Source organism: Rana temporaria, chromosome 9 (assembly GCF_905171775.1).
Source record: "Rana temporaria chromosome 9, aRanTem1.1, whole genome shotgun sequence".
NCBI lineage: Eukaryota > Metazoa > Chordata > Amphibia > Anura > Ranidae > Rana > Rana temporaria.
The window spans coordinates 50,492,705-50,512,676 of NC_053497.1; the positions used below are offsets into that span (position 1 = coordinate 50,492,705).

The window sequence follows — 19,972 nt, forward strand, 5'->3', positions numbered from 1 at the left end:
AGATAGATAGATAGATAGATAGATAGATAGATAGATAGATAGATAGTCACATATCTATGTTATAAAATCACAAACAGAAACTTAATGAATTTAGAATTAGCTCATAGTTACTAAATATAGAACACAGTTTGGAATGCCATCTCAGCCTTAATGGATTTGAGATTCCTTGTAGTGAGTGATGTAACCCTATACATAAACAGGAGAAATATGGAGAAGAGGAGGTGGAGATAATACTGAACCCTCCTTGTACCAGCAGGTATATATTACCCAGCTTGTTCTGCCAGTTATATATATGAATACACCCAATCTGGCATTTCATTGTCAGTCACAATGAATTGTAAAATTATAGCTCGTGGTTTGTTCCTGCTGTTTCTCGTTTCCTTACTGGCACAGAATGGTGAGTGTGTCCATCCTCAGCATTTATTATTTTGTACATATATGAGTTGTGTTAGGAAAACTCCAGTTAGTGTCTAAGAGGTTAAACTTGGTTTGGATGTGTGGGGTCAAACCATTTGTGAACACTAAAAGTTTAATTATGACATTTGGATTACTATTACATATACGTTTGTAATTTACGTAACTTTACAATATTATTCTCCAACCATTGGCCTGCCATGCTGCCAATGTTGTTGTTTTTTGTAGTTATTACTGACAGGTATGGGAATTCTGTATATTCTCAGGAAGGATGTTCACTGTTAATAATGTATCATGTTTCTGTTTTATGTGTATCTCTAGCCATTTTTTTAGTTAGAATGCTGTAGTGTTGGAAAAAGGTTTATATTGCTGTCTGTGTCCCCACTGGGCAGATTCTTCGAGTTTATTGGTTCTACTTTCACTGTGACAGAAAGTAAAGTTGTCACCTAAATTGGAAGAGAAGGCAAATCTTCTGATGGGCAAACTGGTTTTGGTGACAACTGACTAAAAATAAATGTATAGTTTGGAGGTATTTTTTCTCACTTCCTGTTGCATCTCCAAGACAAGAAGTACCCAACAGGACACAGACAACAAAAAATAGACCAAAAGGGGTTTTAACAATTCCGTTCATTATCCAAAATACTAAAAAAAAATAAGAAAAAATTTGCTTTTCTGCGGCCAAGCTCATAACCCATAACCCTCAGAGGAGACTGGGAACCAAACTCAAGCCAGGGGATTGTCTTGTGCCCCAGAAAACCAATTGATACAAGAGGAAGTAAACTGTAACTTCTCCGTAAACGTTAAACTCTGATAACTTTATGGCTCCAGACAAGCAGACAAGGTGGTTGCATTACTAAAATTGGGGATTGTAAAATCTGGTGTAAATTTGCGTGGTAGCCAATTAGCTTCAGTCTCGGTTCACACTGGTGCGATGTAAGAACCAGCACGAGTCCTGTGAGGATTCCCGCATTAATCTGAATCACAGGTGGTCCAGACTGACATCTGCAAACTGCTGCGGGTGTCAAAATAGCAAAAACTGTTGTGGGATGATCCTGTTGAAGGGTGCCTTTGGCACATGGATCTGGACTGTTAGAAGTCCTTAGCGCTGGCTGTGTGTCAGCACTGAGGATTTCTAACAGTCCAGATCCATGTGTCAAAGCCACCCTTCATTAGGATTATCCCACAACTATTTTTGCTAGCGGGAGTCTTTTGTCCCCGGAAACGCGTTGGCCTCTTTTTAGTGCTGAAACTTCAAATAAAATACAAATTACTTACCTCTGATCACCGGGCACTCCTTTATCCTCATTTCTTGTAATGTAAAGTTAATGAAACCACCACAAAGGTTCAAAGAATTCAGGGCAAACTGTGGAATCGGATGGCATGCGGTCCGATTCCAGTGCAGACCAAAAAAACGGGTCCTGCACCATTTGTGTGCGAATGCATTGCGGTTTCAGCCATACAAACTGTATGGCTGGATTTGCATCGCACAGACATCGCATGTGATGTGCACAGCAATGCGTGTGTCTGGCATTGCATAAGTGTGAACCCAGCCTCTAACGCCAGCTTGTTCAATTAAGCTTTGACAAAAAAAAAAAAAAACTGGAAGCTGATTGTTTTTTTTTTGCACAGCTGCACCAGATTTTGCACTCTTCAGTTTTAGTAAATCAATCCCACCTGTGACCTCCTCTAACACGTTTCACCCACAAGACCATCCTCAGTTTGATTATACCTGGTGTCTGTGTCAGAGGGGGAAGTCCCAGGCAGGAATTCCTTATTCCTTGTTGTTCTGTCTGAAGCAATATATTTATCAGACGGTAAATTTTACACAGTGTCACCAGCTTATATTATCGTAATAAAGGTTTGACCATAGATACACTTTGATTTATACGTTGTATTCTTTTATGTCCTCACTGCTTAGTGTCATCCTTCTATTAATGTTTGCTAAGCCAAAGTATAGAAATATTTTAACAGATTTATTAATTAATATATGCTGAAAATTCAGTATTTTGTATCATATAACCATAAGAACTATTCTGTTGCTCAATACCTTTCATCTGCATTTGTGATAAACCTGACAGACTGCTTTGTTAAACAAGTAAAGTATTACAGGGACAGAGCCATTTTAAAATGGTGTCCAGACATAGTGGCTTCTGGGGGCTCCCAAAGGTACTGCCACCAGAACGGCTGTTAGTGACAGCCATGGTCCCATACCAAGCCCAGCAGCTGAAACAATCTGCTCCTATGCTTCCAATGTTTTCACACATTACTCCATAGAAGCACACTGTAGAAACAAATGTAAATACAGTGCTTCTGCAATGAGTTTTTGAGATGGGAATGAGGGACACCTATCAGCAAAAGTAGTCAGGCATGCCACGCCCCCTAAAAGGAGAATTGGACAAAAAACAATATTGGTTAATTTAGCACTACTTTACCACTACTATTCCTTATATTGGCTTTTGGTATTTACAAAAGCAGCCATTCAGAAATCAGATGAAAGGTTTAGCACTGGGAGACACTTTTTCAAAGATAAAAAGTGCGTTTTATATACAACTATATAGATCAGACCAAAATGAGGGACAAATGACAGATGAACATTGCTCCAAATCAGGGACAGTCCCTCGAAATCAGGGAACGTTAGGAGTTATGATGGTGTAGTCTGTCAAGGAAGAAGCTCGGACAGAGCTGTTGCTGCTCTTCCCAGCTCCTCCCTACAGCAGCAGATTACTGCTATAGTTATCTATTGCTGACCTGATTGCAGTCAGCAATAGATCATTGTTAGAAGTGATCTGCTGCTGAACAGCTGCATGAGGCAGTCTGGATCAGGTCTTAATATATATACCTGTGTGTGTATGTGTGTATATATATATATATATATATATATATATATATATATATATATATATATATATATGCAAGGGTGTTACAGGGTGTTACAGCACAGAGAGCTAATTATTTGCTCCTATTAAAGAATAATCAAGAAACTTCAGGCATCCCTGCCCTTTTAATCACTTGCCTGCAGTAGAAATCGAGATACGTCTGTTCTCAGGTCCTATATGGCTTCTATATATTCAGCATATGCAATACTAAAGAGGTGTAACCACATGTTAACCAATATATATATATATATATATATATATATATATATATATATATATATATATATATGTGTGTGTGTTGCAATGTAGTGTCAAAAAAAGGAATAAAGCTCTCCTAAAGTGTCCCCCAAAAAAGTTGTATAATACCTTAGGGGTAGACTATAAATTCTAAATGGTATAATGTGCAGAACCAAGACATTCTTGAAATAAAAAAATAAAAAAATGCTCAGGGTCTCAAATAAATTTAGGAAACAAGAGGCCTGGTGTCTCAAGTGATAAAAAAGATTTGTTTCCATGAAAATATGTTTCATATTTTATAATATTCCTGTTAAAGTACATAATTATTGCTGGTAATGCAGCTATCAGTCTGTATAGATTTGATTATTAATGATATAATTTGTTTTCTTTCTAACAGCTCTTGCTGCTGGTAAGTATATTTAAAAATATTTTGACTCTCAATAGAATGTGGGGCAAAAGGGGATAATTAAAGTAGAACATTTGTCCAAAAAAAAAAAATGTTTTAGGTTTAGATAGAAGGGTAGAACTTCATTTGGGTTTTTATTACTGCCTGTTTCCGCATTGGTGAATTTCCCTCTTCACTTCCTGTGGTGTCACCAAGACAGAAGTTAGGGGCATCGCATCAATGTTCACCCAATAAAGGAACTTTGACTAGTAGAATGGGGAATGGTTAGGACCTCTGTCTGGATTGTTGCTGACTTTGCCCATGTTATGGAGACTTCTTTACTTTCTGGTGTGTTACCGGGGCAGGAAGTGATGTGAAATCTTCCCAGGGAAGATAAAGAACCAAAATCCCGACAGAGCTAGTGATTTGATTAGCATGGTTGAGCTACCAAAAATCTCCTTTGTAGCTTTGCCTAATACCATAGACCAGTGGTCTCCAAACTGTGGCCCGGGGGCCAGATGCGGCACTTTCCTTGCCTCTATCTGGCCCTTGGGACATTATTGCTCCAACTGACACCAATGATGAGGCACCATTTCTCCCACTGACACCATTAATGGGGTACTATTCCTCCCACTGACACGATTGATGAGGCACTGTTTCTCCTACTAAGACCCAATGATGGGACACTATTCCTCGCAATGACATTGCTGATGGGGCACTATTTCTCCTATTGATACCAACCATGGGGTACTATTCGAGCCATTGATACCAACCACGGGGCAATATTCTTCCCATTGATACCAACCATAGGGCACTCCACCTGCCATAGACACTGACCACAGGGCAATATTCCACCCATTGATACCAGCCATGGGGTACTATGCCTCCCATTGATACCAACTATGGGGCACTATGCCTGCCATTGATACCAACTATGGGGCACTATGCCTGCTATTGATACCAACTATGGGGCACTATGCCTGCCATTGATACCAACTATGGGGCACTATGCCTGCCATTGATACCAACTATGGGGCACTATGCCTGCCATTGATACCAACCATGGGGCACTATTCCTCCTGCTAAAGCCTAAAGTGTTTACTCCCACTAATGCTGGGAAATTCTTTACCCACACTAGTCACAGTCCGGCCCCCCTAAAGCCTGGAAGACAGTAAACTGGCCCTTTGTTTAAAAAGTTTGGAGACCTCCTGCCATAGACAAGAAGAAATATGAAATGTATGTCCCATTCAGGCAAAAAGTAAATGAGGTGTCCAGTAGCCAACCCAATAAATATCCCTATCCTGGAGCATAGTTACAGAATAATGAAGAATACCCATTGCTTCCCACCTGCACTTTAAATGAGCAATGTGTAGGTCTATGTGATAGAGAAAGGGAAGTGTAAATGAGCCCCAAATCCCAGCAGACCCTTGTGCTGCTTCACAGTCTGCCCATAAGGTATGTCTGCCTCTCCTGCCCTTCAAGCCTTGTACACACGTCCGAGGAACTCGACGGGCAAAACACATCATTTTGCTCGTCGAGTTCCTTGTGAAGCCGCCGAGGATCTCGGCGAGCCAAGTTTCCTCATTGACTAACGAGGAAATAGAGAACATGTTCTCTATTTGGCCCGACGAGATCCTCGTCGGCTTCCTCGGCCAAAAGTGTACACACCACCGGGTTTCTCGGCAGAATGCGGCTCCGATCGAGTTTCTGGCTGAATTCTGCCAAGAAACTCGGTCGTGTGTACGGGGCCTCACAGTTTGATTCTACCAGAGGAGTGCCACCTACAAGGTATGTCTGAACTGAGTAGCCAGAGCAGAGAATCTGAGAAGAGATTCTATTGCCACCAGGACAGAAAATTATGGGAAATTAGATCTCAGTGAAGTGCAGTGAAAGCTTCATCTTAACATAGTATATCAATATACTGTATGTACCATTTAAATATATTTTTAACGTTCTCCAGATGAGTTCCCTATGACTCAGGCTGAAATCGGAATTCTTGTTATGAGTGCTGTTATCTGTGGCTTGGGGCTCTTGTTCTTCTTAGGATCGGTAAGTAAATTCACATTGTTACACCTAATGCCCATCTGTTTATTGAAAGTCTTGTCCACTCTACCTATGGAATTCTTAGAATTCCTATCTAAAGCATCTTATTACCTGAAAGTTTAAGTATACCTAAAGCCAAAACTTAACTGTTATTTCTGGATAGAGCAGGGAAGGGTTAAAACCCTTTTACCTGTGTCCCATTAATGAGATTTACCTTTATTTCCTGTCCCATGGAATGAAAGGAAATCTCTGGAAATTGAGGGAAGCGTAATGTACACATTGGAAGATTCGATTCCTGTTCTGATGATAACTTAGAAATTTAGAACTCCCCTCACTCTCCGTCCTTGCCATAATGGTTACCACAATTACTCAGATTCTTCCCAGTGGGGACACAAACAGCAAAAAAAAACATAACAGGGAAGCAAATCGATCCATGGAAAATCTACAAAAAGATTTTGGCTCAATGGACCTTCTGACCAGGTCTGCCTGAAAAACTGACAGGTGGATCTGGCCGAACGCCCATGTGAAAGGAGCCTAAAGGGAATCTGTCACAATGGATGTTAGCTGTCTGAGCGGAGTCTCCAATGCAGTGCAAAAGGCTGGCAGACATATTATTGGGTGTAAAGCTCCATAGGTTTGCTTTGTCTCCACACAGGCACTACAATTAGGAGTCTCCAGAGGTGGATGGGATCTTCAGTGATAGGTAATAGTCTTTCAACACTACTGTATTATAGTGGACCTATAGGTTAATATTAACATAAATCTCTGTAAAAGGAGATCTATGGTCACAGCATACTTTTTCATTTTATCATCAGCATTGCAAAAGCAATATCAACAATAGTTTTTGTTGTCAATCCAATATAAGCTTACTTGAAAAATCTCCTTTTCTGGTGTCAGTACTGCTTGTTTGCTGGTTATCTCTTTCTATAACGTTGTGGTTCCCCTTAATGCTTTGCAGCTTCTCCTCTGCTGTTTTCTTTGATTTCTAAGAACCAGTGGCAGCTGGTGTTTTTTTTAGCAAACAACCACCTCAAGGCCCCCCCGCTGTCTGCCGGTCCACCGGCACTTACCCCATCAGTGGCGGGGATCGGCAGGCAGATCAGGGATTGGTGGGCACATCGGGGATCGGCGGGCATATCGGTGGGCACATCAAGCAGGGGGATAGGCTTCGGCGGGCATCTAGCAGCATCTCCTGTATCCTCTTCTCTTCTGAGATCACCGGGGCTTCTGCTATGCGTCTCCTCCCCTTCTCCTAGGCATCCAATAGGATCGCCTGACCTTTCAGCCAATCGGGAAACGGGTAACAGATGCATGAATCTATCCATTAACCATATAGGGGGTGGTGTGGAACGAGAGGGCGGCACCCGTGGTCCCTAATGGATGGGCCGCACCTGTTAAGAACTATATATCCCACGGTACCTAGCTGCCTGCAAGCAGTAATTCCTGTGCTGACTACACCTCCTAAAACGCCTCCTCTCATCACCTCTGTAGTTCAGAAGGCAGGCTCTGTGAAATGTGTGACACATCAGTGCCTACTCCAAGGCCTAGTGAACACATGTCACAGAATTCAATAACAAGGAAATGTGTAGGGTTCTTCACAAAGTAAGTTTACAAACTTCAAGACTGTTATCAGATTAGAAATACATGAAATACAGTGGAAATTAATATATTTAAACATTTTGACCATAGATACACTTTGCGTATAGGTTCACTATAATTCTAATTCTTAGTTAGCTAAATAACCTTGTAGAAGGTCTGGAATACTTACAGTATATTTCTTGGAGAAAATGCCACTCCATACTCTGTCCTGTGCTGCTCATGTAACCAAAGGTTAGTCCTTTGGTTACATGATGTCTGACAAAGAGAATGATCAGGCAGTAAGAATCCTGATCATTTCCTTCAGCAGGGATCATAAGTGTAAATGCCTAGGCTTTTCTGTGCGTGCAGCAGTGGAGAGTCAGAAACAGCATTTTCTAAGTATTTATATTGCTCATTATCTATCGAAGAAAGATTGCCAATGTAGTATTATGTGAATATTGAAACACAGCTACATGTTTTTTTTTTGCTTTGCTCAATCTCCTTTGTACCCCTTCCAGTTAAGAGAAAACAAGTAAAGTACATCTTACCCTCTTAAGCACAGCCCTCTATATCCTCTGCAAGCTGCAAGTCCTCTTCCTGGTTGGATGATGCTCATTGTCATTCAACCCACTTCTCTTGAGTTAAAGGGGTTGTAGCGGTCCTGGCAGCTGTATAGAACAGTACATTGTGGAGTGAGAATGCTGTTCTTTTCAATGTGATTGTACACTCCCATGGGATGTGTTTTTAAAAGCCTTAAAGGGGTTGTACAGGTTCATTTTTTTTTCTAAATGGGTTCCTTTAAGCTAGTGCATTGTTGGTTCACTTACCTTTTCCTTCGATTTCGCTTCTAAATGTTTTTTTTCTTTGTCTGAATTTCTCACTTCCTGTTCCTCCTCAGTAAGCTTGCCCCCATCATCCGAACAGTTCTGGCTGGGGGTTAGTCAGCCAGAACAGCTTACTGAGGAGGAACAGGAAGTGAGAAATTCGGACAAAGAGAACAAACATTTAGAAGGGAAATCGAAGGAAAAGGTAAGTGAACCAACAATGCACTAGCTTAAAGGAACTGTAGCGCCCACCCCCGGAGTAGCCGCTGATTAGTTTGGGATCGGCATATTGAGTTACCTTCTTGGCTTGGTCTAGGGGTGACATCCGAGAGTGTAGATGAAGAGCAAGTGTCCAGACACAAAATGAGTTTTTAATGCTTTATTCCAAGGCCCAACATGGCCAACATCAACATGGCACACAATAGAGAAAGGTTGATGAGCATAGGAACTTTGGTATCAGGCCTTGGATATGAAAAAGAGCAAGCCTGCTCTTAGCAATAGTGTAACTCAGTTTGTCGCCACCCCGATCAGGGTGGGTAAAGGGTGGGTAAAGTGCCCCTGGACAGGCGACTATCACAGGCCTGGCAGCCGGAGCGCCACTTAAAGATCACTGGGAGGAACAGACCTCTACTACCGGCCTGACTCAGAGCCTCTAATACAGGCTTTGTCAACTTGAGATATGTGAGAACAGGATGAGTGAATCCTCCCAGTAAATTCAGATTTGTGTCACCAACTGACAGCTTAGCATACCTGTCATGCATCGTGGTGACCAGATCCCCGATGGTTCGTCCAGGCCGCCTAGGCAACCTCTAGTTCTAGGTTCTCCACGGGCCGATCCCCCATCGCACAGCTCCCAGCCTAGGATCCTCTCAGCAGAAGGTAGGGACCCAGCAAGTCGCTGGGGCCCCTCTTAATGTTAGGGCGAGGCTCCGCATGGTGCACAACCTCATTAAAGCAGGCCACGGTGGCGGGGCCCATGGATGCGCGTACCCTGAAGGTGGATACCGCACCTGGAACTTGGGCCCCGCACAGAACAGAGCCCAATGGCGGTTGTCACAGATATATCTCCCCCAGCATGCCCAACGAGGGCAGAACTCCTCTGATTGGCTGCTGGAGAAAGTGGGTCTGTCAGAACCCCTCTAGCGCCAACTGCCGCCCAGGGGTGATAACGCACCCCTGGAGCGCAGACTGACCTACAGGACAAATTCTGAAATTGGCAACAACCCAAATTTCCACAAATTGTGAATGGGAGTAAACTAACCCTCCCATTCCCCATTAACTTTGGCATAGCGCCCATACTGAAAGTAAGGGGGTGCTACAGAATCTATTTAGAAAATAAAAAACAAACCTTTGCAGCCCCTTTACGGCCTTTAAAAACACACCCCATGGGAGTGTATAATCACATTGGCCTGGGCTTTCGGTGGAATCCTGCAAAGAACAGCATTCTCACTCCACAATGTAGCTTTCTATGCAGTGGTCAGGACCACCCACTACTGACAACAGAGGAGAAGAACAAGGACCTCAGGACATCATCAGCCAGAAGATAGATGGAATATGTATAATGGGGTTGGGACTTTAGAAAGTGAGCAAAGAACCTTGTTTTCTTTTTCATAATGGCCATTCATGTAGTATTTTTAACCAACTTGCTTTCTTTTTTGTTTGTATTTAGATGATACTCTTCTCACGTTCTAATTGACGACCATATGAAAGAAATGGACCTCCAACTTTCAGACCTCATTTACATGTGCCCACCTAGGAAAAGCTGGCTTCCTGACAGAAATATTAACAGATTTGCTATCAGTGTTGCCCCTGAAGCTCCAACAGCATCCTGCAACCAAATCGCTTCCTCTGTTAAAGAATTCATATTTATTTTTTTGTAGTTGACTGCTGGGTGGTTACACAATGTTTGTTCCATCTTGGCTCTAAACGAATCGACTGTGCCTGATGTTTTATAAAGAAACTCTTTAGCCACGAGAAATGTATTTGTATTTATTTCTGGAAAACAAAAATCTATCTAATAAAATATTTTAAAAATGAATCTGCTTTACACTGCACAAGTCAATGAACCTGTGCCCAGATGATGCACACCACTCAAGTATTTACATATTCCAAATGAGCAGTAAAAGAACTTTAGAACATGCTCTCCTCCTTCTCTGTATCTAAAAGCACTATGAAGACATACATTTCCAAAGTTCACAGTGCTTTTGGCTATTTTTATGAGAGAAGAATCTTGGCAGGCTACTACTCCTCCAATGTACTCAACCAAATGGTGTTTCCAAACTCTTATGCCACGTACACATGATCAGAATTTCCGACGACAAATGTTTGAGAGCTGGTTCTCAATTTTTCCGACAACAAAAGTCGGAAATTTTTTGATCGTCTGTATGCAATTTCCGACGCACAAAAATCCTACGCATGCTCGGAATTAATTTGACTCATGCTCGGAATCATTGAACTTTATTTTCCTCGGCTCATCATAGTGTTGTACGTGACCGCGATCTTGATGGTCGGAATGTCCGACAACATTTGTGTGACCGTGTATATGCAACACAAGTTTGAGCCAACATTCCGTCTGAAAAAAATCCACGGTTTTGTTGTCGGAATGTCTGATCGTGTGTACGCGGCATTAGATATGATCTATAACCAGATTCTAGAGTCTGATCTCATGATAATATGCCCTTGCTATTGGCTGGAATGCTGGAATGCTTTTTTTGCTGCATTTTGAGCACTTAGCTATCCTTGGAGGCAGAGGTGAGACATGGTGATGTAATCCGCACCTCCCAGAAGTATCTGAATTAGGGGCGAAGTAAGTAATTGTTATCTTTTTTTCAGTGAAAGCTTTTTCACTTGCAAAAGTGAACTGACTTTGAGGGTAGGGGTGAGGTCTTCAACCATAGAATTTCTACTTTAAAAAAATACCTGTGAAAAAAATAACCTACCTAGATGGCATTTAGTAAGGGTTTTACATCTACATTAACAGACCTGTCAGTAGCTACACGTTCTGCAGTGTCCCCTTATTTGCCCTTCCAAGCAAGTTGACCAAGGTTCAAAGGCAGTGCATTCCGGTTCCTATGGTGAATTCCCAAATTGTGTGGGATTTTCCCCAATCCCATCCTGGTGGAATTGGGGTTGTTGTCAATAAGAGATTTTTGTTTGTTGTCACTGGGGAATTTTTGTTTGTTGTCATTGGGGGATTTGAGGTTCTTGTCATTGGGAGATTTCAAGTTGTTGCCACTGGGAATTTTGAGGTTATTGCAATTGGGGTATTTGAGATTGTTGTCACTGGAGGATTTAAGGTTGTTGTCAATGACTGTGGAATTTGAGGCTATTGTCACCTGAGGACTTAATTTTGTTGTCACAGGGGGTATTTTTGGTTGTTGTCACTGGAGGATATTTGGTTTCTTGGTACTGGGAGATTTGAGGTTGTTATCAATGGGGGATTTTAGGTTGTTGACATTGGCAAATTTGATGTTGATGCCACTGTGAGATTTTAGGTTGTTGCCACTGGGAGATGTGATGTTGCTACTGGGAGATTTGAGGTTATTGACATTAGGCAATTTGAGTTTGTTGTTGTTGGATGATTTGAAGTTGTTGTCACAGGAGGATCTTTGATTGGTTTCACTGGAAGATATGTGGTTGTTGTCTTTGGGCGTTTTGAGGTTATTATTAATGGGTCATTTTAGGTTGTTGACATTGGGACAGGGATGGACTGGCCATTGGGACTACAGGGAGTTTCCCAGTGGGCCGATGGCTCAGTGGGCTGGCTTCAGTGACAGCGGACTGCCCACTCCGCTCCTCTGTCTCTCCCTTCCCGCAGCGCTCACCTGGGGGGAAAAAATAAGCAGGAGGAGGACCAGAGGAGCAGGGGGGATGACAGGGGAGCATGGGTAGAGGGGACAGACAGCTGACTCAACAGCTATGGCCTGGGAGTTTCTCACTTCTGCCTAATCTTGTCCCATAAGGGGGGCACCAAACTGATTCTTTGCCCCAGGTGAAATAATGTCTAGCTTCCCCACTGGTACTGCCTAAAAGAGTACTAGTACCAGCAGTTTTACTTTAATAATGTAGAATGGCTAGTGGCTAGTGAAGGGGGAGAGGGGGTGTGGGTGGCTGGGGGAGGGGGGGTGTGGGAGTTGTCCGGCCGCCATGGGAGAGACCTGTCAAAGTGGGCCAGTCTGGATGAAGTCCAGGGCCAAATTTCTGTCCCAGTCCAGCTCTGCATTGGGATATGTGTTTTTGCAATAGTGTAAGATGTTCCAAAAATGCATTTGTTAAATTATATTTCAATTATTTATTGTATAAACCAGTAATACTTACAATGTTGCGTATACTGCATAAATGTTGATGGCTAGGTGTCTGGTTTTCACCTATGCATAGAGTAGTAAATTGTTAGAACCCTGGTCAGGTTTTGATCCCTGTTGGAGAAATATGCCCTCTATATTGCTTTCATTTGTGATAGAGAGTGTTAAGAAATCCAAAATGTTATGATTACCACAATTACAACAGTAGAAAGGGTAACATTTCCCCATGAGGATACCCGTTCCATAGATAGCTATGTGAGGGATATTTTCTCCTACATTGGAGAGATTTTTCTTTCACAACTTGTTTTTGTCAGGACAAAAAGTGAAATGAAATCTTCCCAATAGAGTACAGAGAAGAAAAAGGACAATCCTTACAGGTTTTAATCATTTCCTACTTTATTCAAAACAAACAAAAGAAAGTAAAGAAATAAATGTAAAATATCATCAGTCTGATTAAACCAAAAAACAAAAAAAGATTGTTAATAAATACGTGCAATAAAACTATGCTATCTTGATCAGAGGGCCTTGCCCTGAATCCCCCGGGGCATAAGGGTCCAGATGGGGACAAGGGTACTTTACATCTGGCCTAAACTAGACGTACCTCTTTCTCTGGAGGGTCTGCTGAAACAGACCCACCCAAGTACTCAGTGGGGCTCCCCTGAAGGGAGACCCCATGAGAGAGGGTAATCTAAGCCGGAAGGCATGTCCAGCCCCTCCCAAGACTTTCAGGGCAGGCCCAAGGACCTACACCCTACCAGTCACAGTGCAACAAACCGTGTACAAACAAAAAAATACAAAAACGTGACAAACAAAGAGGTATGGATAAAAGAAAGTAGGGGAGAAGGAAGTAGAGGAGAGTGAAAAGGTGGCCATTGTTCTATACAAATAAAAAATACTCAGGTCCCAGCCAAAAGGCCCAGCCCAAGAGGCAGGTGAAAAAAAAAACATGGTACCATAAATCAAAGTGACCCTCAGATAGAGAGCCCTTCTAGGTTTTCTCAGGGAACTGCCTCTACCAGTACTAACCCTTTTAGGCCCCCATCAACCCGGTGGATTTGCATGGCACCACCCCTCTTCTCATCGAGGCGGCACCAGCTCCTCCACCAGACGCTGACAGGAACAGCACCCACACCGACACCATGCAGAAGGCCAGAAAAAGACCCGGGCAAGTCCAGACCCAATGCAGCACCCATCCTCACTAGGAGCACCCTTCTGGATGGCTCAGACTCGATCACTGGCTGGCCCCCAGTATCTGTCGGGCAGCACAGGCATAATCCCTACAAAAACCGCCCTTCCAGATGCAATGACACCATTGGATTTGCATCTGCCTCTCCCCACTCATGGGAGAAGCATCAGCGCCTCCTCTGGCAACTGATAAGAACAGATACTACACTTGATCTTAGCTAAAAGGCAGATTAAAAATGTTTTCAAAACAACAGTTTTGTCAGAAGTTGATCTTCAAGGTGGAACTAGAAACACATTTATTTTGCATGCTACAAATAATAATGATAATTCAGTTTGCATGTTAAGTAATGTGCAAATGTAATACAGTACTGTAAGACCCTAATGGCATAATGACCTTAAAGCTGTATAAGCAAAAAACGTATTGTCACTTAAATATTGGTAAGCTTTGTTTTTTTTATAGTTTAGATCAATGCAGAAATTCAGCATTAAACTTTACCGCTGCACAGGAGCTTCCTGTAATAAGGACCAGCCCCTGCAGCTCTCTGTCCTTGTGTCGGGTGACTGGTCTTGTTTCCACCTCTTCTGTAGTTTTCTGCCAGCAATCTAGTGTTTTTTACTGAGGCCCAGGCTATTGACTATGTGCAATACAGTAATGGTGCCAATATAATTACTGAGTTTACAAAGACATTTGGTGAACAAAGCTGGATTAAAATCCTTTGTTGCTACTGAGGAACATATTTAAATGAAAGTTTGTTAGCCCAGAGTTCAGCTTTAAAGTGGTTCTAAAGGCAGCCCCCCCAGCTCCTCTAACACTTACCTAAGCCCCACCTTGATGCAGTAATGTTGCACAAAAAAGTTGGCTGTCCAGGACCCTCCCTCCTGAGGGGCCAAGACACAGCAGCAGGGGCCATTGGCTCCTGCTGCTGTCAATCAAAGTCAGCGAACCAATGAGGAGAGAGGGGGCAGAGTTGAGCCACAGCTCCATGTCTGAATGGATACACAGAGTGGAGGTTCAGCTCGGGTGCCCCCATGGTAAGCTGCTTGCTGTGGAGGCACTCGGCAGGAAGGAGGGGCCAGGAGCGCCAGGGACCCGAGAAGTGGAGGACCTGGGCTTCTTTGTGCAAATCACTGCACAGAGCAGGTAAGTATAACATGTTTGTTATTTTTAACCAAAAACAAAATTAATTACTATAAAAATACTGCGCTATACACATAAATAAACAATAGCAGCCAGCACTACAATCTTTACAAAAACTGTGTGAATGAATAAAGTGAAACAATGCAGCGCTAAGAATCAAATGTTGAGTATCATATCAACATACTGTGTACTGTGTACAAAATAAATTGCGATTATACATCAGACAGGAGGCTCATATCTTATGCATTATCTTTCTTTAATAATGCCCATAGCAGAAATACAGTAAACATTTATTGTAACTTAAAAAATTCAAAGAACTACCCTTCCCAGCAGTCCCTGGGCCAGTGTAGCCCCTCCCAGACCGTAGCCTATATAAGGGACTGTCTGAGGTAACCTATTCCTCTTTCTTTCTGCTCATAGCCAGAACTCAGATAAGTACATTACTCTATGTTTATAATTTTTATGTAGGCTTGCTTGTTATTTGGTTATCAGCAGCCTTTTTAATTTGTGTAGATCCTAATGTCACATCGTCTTTCCACAGGGTGCTGGGGATCCCCCCCCCCTCCCACCCCGGCTTTTATTACAGCTACGGAGGTTTTTCCCTCCTCCGCTATTCCCTTCAACTTCCACCTGTATCTGTATATACCCTCTGATCCCCTCAGACCTTCATCTGTGTGTTGTTCTATCAACCTTCTGTCTTATGAAGCACAACTGATATTTCTAAAATGATAAACGTTTAGTTTTTGCTGTATGATTTTCCCACTTTGCTATCTGTGCCACCCGTTTTGTAGAGAACGCGGTTTCCTCTGATGTGTACATCTTACAGTCATTGGGCTTCTTCTTTATTTTACAATATACCGCTGCTTTGCTTCTTTTGTTTCCCCCCGGTGCGCTCTGCACACTGCTCCTTTTCTGACTGGAGGTAGGACGGCGCCATTTTAACATCTCGGCGCCTTTTTTCCTACCTCCCTTCTTCTCCTTCTCCTCAGAGCGTCTCATCTCTGAGGGGGGCGTGGCGGTGAGGATCTCCCTGCACCAATCGCGCTATTGTCGCGAATCGACGGCGCCATTGCTGCGGACCTGTCCTGGGGACCCCATCCTCCGTGTGCTAGGCCGTCTCTCCCCATTGCCGCCACTCCAGGGTGCGGGCGGCTGTATGGTTGGAACTCTGTGTAGATCTCACTGATCTATGCGAATCACGTTAGGCCGTAGTCTCGCGAGACTACGGCCCCGAGCCTCACGTCTAGCTCCCCTTGTGGTGGGGAATATCTCCCCTCATCTAACTTCTGTCACTCACACCTAGCTGGTGGGGAATTCCTCCCCTCCCCTGCTTCTGTCACTCCTTCACCTTCAGTTACATTAAACATCAGTTCTTGTTCTGGGAATTTATTCCCCTGTAGTCTATTCTACCTATAATGAATATATTAATACATGTAAATAAATAATAAATTTAAATAATTATACGAATGAATAAATTATTGACTTATTAAATAAATATAAATAAATCAATGAACATAAATGTCTATAAATAATTTATACAATCTATATGATTGAATAAATAAATAAATATATATAATAAACAAATTTTAAAATATAAACTATACTTTATATATAATTGAATATATATATATATATATATATATATATATATATATAAATAAACAAATTATAACAATAATTGAATGAATTATAGAAATTACTATACAAGTTATAGTACATAACTTCCGTATCTTCCTGTGCTGCACGGCTGTGCTGTCCGCAGACAGCTGACTCCTCTCCTGTGGCTGGCGACAGATCCTTTACTCCCTACTGGTGCCACTGAAGTGGTGCACGCAGCCCTGGAAGGCCCTACCTACCTCAGTGCTGCACTGGTTCCTGAGCTGGTCAGTAGGTCCGTCCAGACTACCAGGGCATCGGTTGTTCCAACCCACATGCACCCCTATGTCCGGATCTCCCGGCAAGGATATAACGCCCCTGAGTAGGGCATGGCGTCCCGTATGCACCGTCACATTAATGTGGCCTCCGTCTCCCCGGCAGGGGAAGTAATTAACATGCCCCAGGCAGTACCCTCCCAGGACTGCCGACCCATTGACTCCCCGACAGGGGAAGTAAATAACATGCCCCAGGCAGTACCCTCCCAGGACTGCCGACCCTCTGACTCCCCGGCAGGGGAAGTACATAACATGCCCCAGGCAGTACCTTCCCAGGACTGCCGACCCACGGACTCCCCGGCAGGGGAAGTAAATAACATGCCCCAGGCAGTACCCTCCCGGGCCTGCCGACCCACTGCCTTCCCAGACTCCAATCGACCCCCGAGCCTCGGGGAGATGCACATGCAGAGGCAGCGATCCGCTAGACGGACTGAGCCAGACTCCTCGTGGACTCTTCCAGAGTCGTCCGCGGAGTACGAGGCGGCTAACACCTTTGAGTCTGAGGATGAAAATGATGATGATAATGATGATGATTATGTGAGCAGTGGGCACATGGCGCTCCATGACGACGCCAACCCTAGGTCCCAGGGTAAAACCTTATTGGACTCTTGTGGAGTACCATTTTTCGATCAGGAGGTGATTGGCCACCCACACTCCGGTGACTGGGCACCTCTACCTGAGGTGATCCAATAGATCGAATGCTGGACCCGGAGATCGATCGGTACGCTAACCAGACAAGTTGAGGGTGAAATACTCACCCTTCCATTACCAAATACGGTGGTGCTCACTCCAGAGGTGGATCCCATAATCATTTAGTATTCCAGGAAGGGAATAGAGAGGGCCTTTGGGACCTCACAGTACTGGGTCTTAGATCTCTGGACCTATCACCTAACCCTACGCCTTAGTGAGCAGGCTACCGCCTCTGTAAGCCGGTTGACCTAGCACAATGGGATCACGCTAATTGAGGATATCTTTAAGACGGTAGGACAAATGGAGTTATATTACCAGGCGTATACCTGGTTCACCATCCCATTCGGTTTTTCAAACCTAAACACCGTCCTAATGGACAACAGGTTGCTAGACCTTGGACCAAACAGCCGATAGTAGAGATGGACCCGCTCTCTTTGAACTTCCTCAACAACATCTTCCCGATCAGGAAGAAGAAAGGCGGTTTTTCGTCCGGTGGGAGCTTGAGAAATCTCACCAACTTACTGCCCTGTGGAACAAGGGTGAGGTTGAACATCTACTTGAATGACCTACTTCTAATGGCTGGTTCCCCTCGCCTAGCGAGCGAACACGCCTCCTGGATGGTCGGATCGCTTCGCGATCTGGGACTCCTCATAGATCACGAACACCTATTGTCTCCCCATTTCAGGAGATAGAGTTTTTTGGGGTTCTTGGTGGACACCAACCGAGCGATCCTTCGGCTACCCATACCCAATTAGCCGCCATCCGCAAAGACATCAGTATCATGCTGGGCAGCAGCGGGTGTCCTTACGCGGACTGACTCGCTTAGTCGGCCTGTTCCCGGTGTCAATCCAGGCCACTCTCCAGCCCCTCTTCACTGTCGAACCCTCCAGAGACTCGAGACTCTACATCTTCGCTAGGGGCTTCGCTATACAAACTAAGTGAAGCCATGATGGACCTACGGTAGTGGTTACGTCATGCCGTCAAACGGAACAGCGAGACATTTTCAACTCCTCACCGGATTTCGTCATAGGGTCGGATACCAGCCGCCTCGGCTGGGGTGCTCGGTGCAGTCCCTCGTCCTCCGGTAGGACGTGGTCCGCAGAGAACCCTCGGCTGCACATCAACACGTACACCCCTGACGGCCTTTTTTGCCATCGGAAGTCTGTTGCCACGCACGTCCATCTGCTGTGTGCTATTGCGTTCGGACAACGTACCCGCAGTCCGGTACGTCGATCGCTTGGTGGGCCCCTGATCCAGAATCCTAGCGGATCTAGTAAGACTTCGGGCACTTCTGCCTGGAATGCAACATCGTCCCGATTGCGGGATATGCCACAGACTATCCCTATAGGGTGGCAGATTGGATTCTCGTTACCTGACCGATTCCAACGATTGGCGAACGCGCCGGTCAGGGTCCCTGATCCTCGCTCACTTCGCGGATCCTTCTCTATGGACCTGTTCGTTCCCCGTATCAACCACCAGTTTCCGCGCTCTTACAACCGGAGGCCGGATCCGGAGGCGCACCATGTGGACGCCCTCCACCAAACGTGGTCACAGGGGACACATTACGCGTTCCCCTGTTCCGGTGACCCTCAGGGTCCTCCTTCACTTAGCGAGCCGGAGGGCATCAGTCGTGCGGTTCACTCCGTGGTGGCCGACGCAGCCATGGTTTCCCCTCCTTCTGAGGATGACGGTGGAACTCCCCAGGTTGTTTCCTCATTCCCCCCACCTCCTCGCTGGTCCGAACGGGGATCTGCACCCTCTACTCACGAAGCACATCCTACCTCTCCTCACATGGTTAGTATCGGGGTTCCGGTCGCAGACTACGACCTTGCGGGAACAGCTAGGGATTCCCTGCCTTGGACTGGGCCCCGGGACTAGATCGGCATCTCGATCTACCTGGGGACTCTGGGTTACTTGGTGTGATCAACGACGGGTCGACCCCGTTCAAGCGCCAGGGTCTGTAATAGCCAATTATCTGGCAGACTCTTTGGATCCGTTGGTGTGTCAATTTTGAAGGCGTTAAGTTTAAATCGCCCAATGTACCAGCACACTTGGGATTTTTCCAAGGTCATGATCATGTTCTCGGGCTGGGGGACGTTGACACTCTGTCTTGAGGTTACTGTCTTTCGAGCTTACTGTCTTCTTGTGTCTGGTTTCCATCATCGTGGGTCAGACGTCAAGGCTTTGGACATATCCAGGCGTCATTCCTCGCCTCAGAGACTCAAGTCTTTTTCCGTCGTGCGTTGGACCAGACGGTACTTCGATCGGTTTTCTACCCGTTCTTCCCCGCACATCCACAACTGTATGTGGTCCGCTGTCTACAGACTTATATGTCCTTGACAGCCTCGCTGCGATCTTCGCAAGTCTTTC

The 19,972-nt window shown here is 44.4% G+C and overlaps 1 long non-coding RNA gene and 1 pseudogene across 1 annotated transcript; one reads left to right on the forward strand and one right to left on the reverse strand.

Annotated features, from left to right (window-relative positions):
* The first annotated feature begins 269 nt into the window (after positions 1-269).
* Positions 270-10,395, forward strand: LOC120913475. The gene is made up of 4 exons (XR_005743520.1): positions 270-397; positions 3,925-3,936; positions 5,873-5,961; positions 10,027-10,395. It is a non-coding gene; the product is annotated as an uncharacterized LOC120913475 (long non-coding RNA).
* Positions 10,396-13,969: 3,574 nt separating this feature from the next.
* LOC120914704 lies at positions 13,970-14,084 on the reverse strand (annotated as a pseudogene).
* Positions 14,085-19,972: the final 5,888 nt, after the last annotated feature.